This window comes from Manduca sexta, chromosome 27 (assembly GCF_014839805.1).
Source record: "Manduca sexta isolate Smith_Timp_Sample1 chromosome 27, JHU_Msex_v1.0, whole genome shotgun sequence".
NCBI classification, from domain to species: Eukaryota; Metazoa; Arthropoda; class Insecta; order Lepidoptera; family Sphingidae; genus Manduca; species Manduca sexta.
The window spans coordinates 14,862,610-14,870,084 of NC_051141.1; the positions used below are offsets into that span (position 1 = coordinate 14,862,610).

At 33.1% G+C, this 7,475-nt stretch overlaps 1 long non-coding RNA gene across 1 annotated transcript; it reads left to right on the forward strand.

The window, feature by feature from the left end:
- Positions 1-3,067: 3,067 nt before the first annotated feature.
- LOC115445607 lies at positions 3,068-7,049 on the forward strand. The gene is made up of 2 exons (XR_003938837.2): positions 3,068-3,321; positions 6,341-7,049. It is a non-coding gene; the product is annotated as an uncharacterized LOC115445607 (long non-coding RNA).
- Positions 7,050-7,475: the final 426 nt, after the last annotated feature.

The following is a 7,475-nucleotide window of genomic DNA, read 5'->3' on the forward strand; positions in this document are numbered from 1 at the left end:
CAACCAAACTTGATTCATAATTTTTTGCATAATATCGCCGAAACTCTTGCGCGGTCATGTATATGCCGAGTTGCTCAAGTTCGTTTGCTCGGGGAGCACCTTAACGTGATCTAGCTTTCAAAATATTATTTCACTATCCCAGTCCAGCGCACGAACTCTTCGTAAGCGGAACTTAATTGGCTAGATGTAGCCTGTAGAACAGGGCCGGTCGGACCTCCTCGCGCCAATGTTCAGGGAGCGTTCTCCTACCGTGAATGGCGAAGGCTTCTAAGTGCCTGTAGCGCACTTAGCGTCACCGGACTTCATTTTGGGTCTTAGTACAAATTGACGTTGACCAGGGCGTCAAGTCGTAGGAATGTAGTCAAACACTCAGAAGGATGACATGGGCATAAACATGGACTATAAAAAAATGTTCGCCATAAAAAGAAACGACAAACAATATTTCGCTCGGAGCCTCCGAATAGCTAACGCCGGTCCTGTTATGGAGTCAACGTGCAAACTTCCAGAATTATATTAGAAATGATATGAACAGATTTCAAAGGCTAATTTCAGTGAAGAAATGAATTATTTAAACACGTCTCTAACAGGATGTTTACGTGTTGCTGTTTGTTTCCTCGTATATTTTGATTTCAGCTTTAATGGTAAAACATGTGGTTTAATTGGACAGTACCTGGTTATCGGTACATATATAATATAATTAGATTTCATAAAAAGAGTACCCAATATTTACTTTTGGAGGTTTAAGATGTCCCTATACCAAATATCACTAAAATCAGTTTCGTCGTATGGGTTATCTCCTTTTTTATTCCCTCTTGTTTAGGGTTAAATAAAAAACTATTTCATATTGACTCCGCAGGTTCCAGATATCCCCATTTTAAACAACGTTATAATTGTTGAAATGTTATTTCTTTTAATAAATAATTGGTTGAGCGGTTTAGTTTATCCTCGCTTTTGCGGGCGTTCATTTGATGCAATAAAAAAAAATATATATCATGTTAGTTATTATTGTTCAAGATGTTTCCTTACCAAATCTCATTACAAATATTTAAGCGGTTTAGTTTCTCTCCAATTCTATTTTCGCAAGTATGAGAATGATATAAAATACAATAAGTAACCAATTTTATAACGGTAACTATTAAAACGCCGTGCGACCTGTCCGTTTCATATTGAATAAATCCAATCCGTGATTCTGACTACTGATATCAGATCGTTCGCGTATTTATTATATTGCCTTTACCATTGATTCTTTTACATCTTTAAAGGATCTGAGGAACTTGATATTGATTTGGCATTGAATACTTAACGGGTAAGTCCGAGCTACAAGTCTTGCGTAGAAAATTGATTACTTAAGACCGGACATTATTGATCGAAAAAAAAATAATTTTTTTTGTGCTATTGAACGATATAATACAAATAAACTCTCAACAGCATAAGAGGGCCTTGCTCACCAGTGGGCATGACCTATATACATAATACAGAGGCTGGTTTATTATGATTATAATTTAATAACAAATATTTATTCATAAATTATGAAGATCACAGCCGAAACTCGCGAAAAGAACAAAAGTAAAATTATAAATTTAATTAAAAAAGAAATATTAGAAATGATAATTAATTAAACTATTTCGATACTCAATGCTAGACCAAGAATGCCGTGCGTTTGCTACGGCGATTTCATGTACCATCCGATTGTTGGCATTAATGGACGCATTCTGCTAACGGTGCAACACATGTAGTTTCTTTTGTGTAGCTTTCCATATACTAGCTATGCGTAACACATAAACTGAGTTAAAAAGAATATATACTTGTTTATGCACACGTTTCTATTGAAGCATACTTGTGTAATCTTTGATGGATTTCTTCAATAGACTTTTGTTGTTGAGTTACGTCGTTCTCGTCTTTCTAAGAAGCTTATAAAAATATATATTTTTAAGCGAAATCTGTACAGTTGCATTGCGTCAGGGGATTTAAAATGGCGGCATACGATCTGAAGAGTCTCGAGGTGAGCAGTACCGTAATTTTTCAATAACAATTAATAAAATATATTAGTAATAAATTTTTTTTAAACAGACTTAATTGTTTTCCTTTTATATCATATTGAAACTGAAATTATTTGTGGGACGTATAAATCGTTTAAGTTGCATTTAAAAATATAAATTTAACAAGGAGGTGTACCCAGAACAAAGTCTAATTATTTAGACACCTAATATGTTATGAATAAATAATACGTTTGGGACTGCTAGCCAGACTTCTTCTTCAAAGGAAACATTTTAATAAAACATTCTAAGTAAGAAAATCTGGGCAGCGCATTTTATGTATATTGACTTTCTTTGCATACAAGTAAATCTTTAGGTGGAATGGAGTGAAGCTACAATAAACAAACTCCACGAAGGTTTTGTCCGACAATCGATTTTAATTTAAACAAATATAAACTTAGAGCTTAGTTTCAATCAAAAAGCAATAAAATTTCACTTTGTTTTAACATGAGATAGGCATGGAAAATAGTAATAAAGCTATAATAAATAATGAGTATTTAATTAATATTCTTCTACGAATTTAAGCGAAGCCTTGCTACAGTTCATAGTACTTAAAAATTATTTAATTAATATTTTATATTTTGATTTAAATTAATTTGTAAAATTGTCTATGGACAAACTATAAAAAATGCGACCGTCGTTAATTTTAATTTCAAGTACAATAATTATTTGCTTTATAATAAGAAAATATCTAAGTCAATCAAACAAAAGCAAATACGTGCTGCCGACGGCGTTTGTTACTATATAGCAGCATCGCTAATGCCTTTTAATTAGTGTTACAGCCCGCGTGCTCTGGTTTATATTTATTGTTTCTTATAAATGCAAGAAATTTTAACTTTTACTTATGCATTAAAAATAAACAGATTTAATTATACCTTCCACAGCGGTGCTATAAAACTCCTTGAATTAAAAACAGTTTTACATTTTCAAATACCACAATAATATCAAAACAACTTTTGAATTTAGAATACATCAAAAGAATATGTTCGGCAGTTGTCCCCACAGAATTCAGTCAGTCGACAGCCCGCGTTTCGAACCGAGTTAGACATTATTCAGACAACATAATGTCTCAGACGCTACTTGATTCGCTCTAGCATGCGGAATTATGCGGACCAATTCACTGCAATTCATTAAATTATCGGCCTGAACAGTATGCAAGTCACTGGCTAACATGTCCTTAACGTACACGTTTGGCCTGATACCTTACAATACATTAGGATGTGTTGTTCACGGTCTGTAATTTGGATACAGTGAAAATGTCTTGTTTACCGTCTGTTGTGAAGTTGTAAGTGATCGTATGCAATTGTTGATTCAATTCCTATGTTTATTGTTACTTATGTTATAATAGATGTTACGGTTAATTGTGTGATACAACTATCATAAAACAATAGAGGGTAATAATTAAATAACTTCCTGGTGATAAATATCCACTCTGACAGTGATCATCATGGCTCACGGTGTTAAAACCCGCCACAGTGGCCCAGGTAAGTGTTGCGATCCGGGATCAGCCTATGTCCGGCTCAGACAGGCCGGTAAAATTGTTCCGACTGGCAAGGACAATCATCTCTCATCAGTCGACATTCTTTCTGGTCCCCACTCCGCTTACCAGCAGGTGCAGTAGAGTGGGGTCCAAAAAATTGATTTTTTAAATTTGCCTTTCCAGCTTATTATTTTTTAACTTAGTAACCTACAGACACCTATAGATATGTAGGAGATATAGTTTATAGCTATTTCTCGAAGCACCGCCGAAACAAGACCCTTATCCCAAAGTTACTTTATCTTGGTCTTTTCGAAGATATACTTTTAATACCTAAAATCCGCTATAAGCTGACAGAAGGGATGGTCTCAGCATTTCTAAAAATATCTATAAGCTTGAGTGCAACTGTCACGGCATCTGTAATAAGATGCGGTATAGTTTTTTTATTAAAAAAAAGTTAAAGTAACTTGGATATAGTCTTCTTATATAGACTATTTTAGTAGTCATAAAAGATATGGATGCTCAGTCTTCTTTAGAAATGGTTAACTTATCAAACGTTCAAATATGCTAGAAAATTATAATTTATTAAATATTCTATTACACACATATTGTTTTGCGAACACCAGGAACGAGTTGCTAATAGTGTGATGCACAATGCTGCTTTAATATAAGAAACCATTATTTTCTTTATGTAAATATGTAAATTGTTTCCTGAAGAATTTGTTTGTAGTTGCTTTATATTTTCCTCAAAGCTGACACGTAAACAACGCAAGACCATATTGTTTTTTACGTTCAAAGAACTCCTTCAAACACAATTTTACAACTCAGACTATACTCTTTAAAATTACCGACTTTGTAAAAGGATATAATTAATACGTTTATATCATTGTATCCTCCACCGTATTTAAATCATCTTTGTATCATTTGTATATCGTATAACTTTTTGTATAATAGAAAAGAATATGTTTCATTGTTTGATGTACGCAACTATCAACAAGTCGTAAATTCTAAATAACATTAAGTTTATAAGATATGAACTTCTTTTATATTTGTCTGGAGCGTACATCTATTTAAGCGAGAGACGATACCTAGATAATTTATGAAAGTTATTCGCATGAATAAAGGCCTCGAGAAAATTGTAACGTTTTTAAACGTCATAAAATAGTGTAAAAAATAACGAGTAAGGAAAAAATAAACACAAATTTGTTTTTTTCTAATAATTAATGAATTCTATATCTTTATAAAATGCTTATATGACAGTTAATACCACCAATCATTATATACTGTCCATTGCTAATCACCGGCTTTATCTAGGGATTACTTAGTCCGCCACGCTGGCCTAGTGTGGGTTGGTAGACTTCACTTACCCTCAAAATTCTCAGGTATATAAATTACCTCACAATGTCTTCCTTCACCGTTAAAGCAAACGATAAATGATAAACAAAACTCAGGTAACTTCGAAAAGTTAATGGTGTGTCTTGAATTTTGATCCTACGGAAGTTGGTCTTGTCCCGTTCCGTTCCGTACTAGGGTATCATGATGTTATTAACTTGTTAATTATTAAATAATAAAAAAAAATCAAGACGAATAGGTGATAACAATAAGGACTGACCATCTCAAAATAAAAGTCTACATATTTTATATGAAACTTAACACACTTTTTCGCCCTGAATTGTCTATAAAAACTTGTATGACGTAGCCGCGCAGTCAAACAATAACAAATGCCTGTAAATACTAAACTAATTTCCTTATCAGCTGAACTCCGTCGCAGCACCGGACCTCCCTCACAGCGCTCACTTCCCGCAACACTTCGCCTGCCTCGGACACTGCGCGAACTCTGCCACTTTTTGAAGATGTTTGTTGACAGAGTTCAGACACTCTAATTAGTTTTGCCAATCAAATTATTTAACGGAAATGAAGTTTACTTTTGATGTTCTGTATTGTCTTTATTATTGGTGGATGCAGATCGCATCGAAAACAGCGGTGGCCTGTGTTCAGCAGAGGACTTCCTGTGGCCAATAATGATGCTTATCAAGCATCCTAAGTCTGAGGGTAATGATATAATTATAAATAAACAAAACTATTCTTATAAATAAATATAATGGTATTTTAAGTTCCTTTTTGACAGTAACGGATTTTTATCGTTTGATATGCAACGTCTGAAAAGGTTTTTAGGGATGATTAAAAAAAAGTAACTAACATACAAAATTTGTATTTCGTGTTTCAAATATTGACAATCTTTTTTTAAGAAACATATAAAATACATATATATAGAATCAAACTGCTATGATTTCGCAGTTCTAAAAAATTTAACCCATATTTTTACAGACGTTCTGATTTTAAAATATTTTTATGATATGTATAAGTACCGTGAATATAATTTTATATCTGATATTATAAAATTAGTGTTCGCACAGAGATCGAAATCAGAACACTATTACTACTTATTTAAATTTAAAATTGCACATCAAGGATAAAAAAAAATGGTTTTAATGACTAATCCGAGGCTCATCAATGGATACTACATAAAAAGAAGAAAATTTACTAACAAACAGAGGAGAAAATAGTTCGAGAAGTTACGGTCTTTACCTAATCATTAATAGGTTTTCAAATATAGACCTATCACAATATGCTACAAGCTACGCATAAAATCTGTACTTACAATAGGCACCTAAATGGAACACGTGATGTTCCAACCAATCGGTGGATAAAATTTAAACTTTTGTGTAAATACAAATAGTAATTGGATATCGAATTGTTTGAATCAATACACAATGATCTTATTAATAGAATAGTATATAATTCTGAACAGTTCTTTGTTTCTTAGTTACAGCCATGGATTTGTGACGTCATTACACACTCAAGTACGAACAGACATATCAAACTACGGAAAGCGGCAAACAATTCAAGAATCAAGTTTCCCAAACTATTATTGCGGTTGCCTCCCCCATCAAGCTCAATGTCAATATGAGCTAAAGAAATCATAAAAATACATCACCTAGAATCCGTCTTCGAGTGCTAATTGTAAGTAGGAGTATTAAAACTTTACAAATTTATATGAAATTAGACATACAGGTCGACTTAGAATTGATTTCATATCAAGGCTAATTTCAAACTATAGAGACTAATTCCAAAGTATTTTATGCGCCACTAAATGCGTGTGTGTGTGTGTGTGTTTAATAAATAAAATTATAAACCAAAATGAAGTGTCTACGAAACAAAATAGAAACAGAATTTGTAGCGTGCACCAATGCGCCGCACTTGTTAGAATAAACATCGCGAAGCCATTATAGAAGACAATCGCCAGATGCCTTTTCAAGGGAAACCGGAAACTTCGTCTACATCACAATAACAGAAAATATTTCAAGAAACATAATAGGAAACCAATAACGTAAGAATTCGTACTCAAGCTCGCATTTCTTTGCAGCAAATAAAATAATAATATATGCATTTATACTCACAATAGAAAGTTCGAGAAAACGGACGGAAATAAATCTGTACAAATAAATATTAAATTCATGTAATAACCTTCCGTACTTTGGGTTATTATTATAAATACGATGGAAATGTCAGAAGTCATTACATAGAATTGATATTACAAAATATTTGAAGGATTACGGTACTTGAGTATAACCTACGCGTACATTATGTTTGTAGAAAATATAGACCATGCTGGCCACTTGAGCTGCCGTTTCAAGCTCCACCATCACGGTTCATCTGGCCCAGTTTTCTAATTGCCCATTTTAATATTTAAACAAGCAGTTTCTCACCTCAGCTTAACCTAGAAGCATCTTTATAAATGTAAAAAAATATCTGTGAAAAGTAAGAACATGTTTGAGAAGTATTCGCCACTGTGATATACAATAAACCATCAAAATATGTAAAAAATCGGGTCCTCCCAAATTATAAATAGTTAAAACTTCCCATACAAAAGTTTTGTAAGACCGATAAAAGGTGAATCG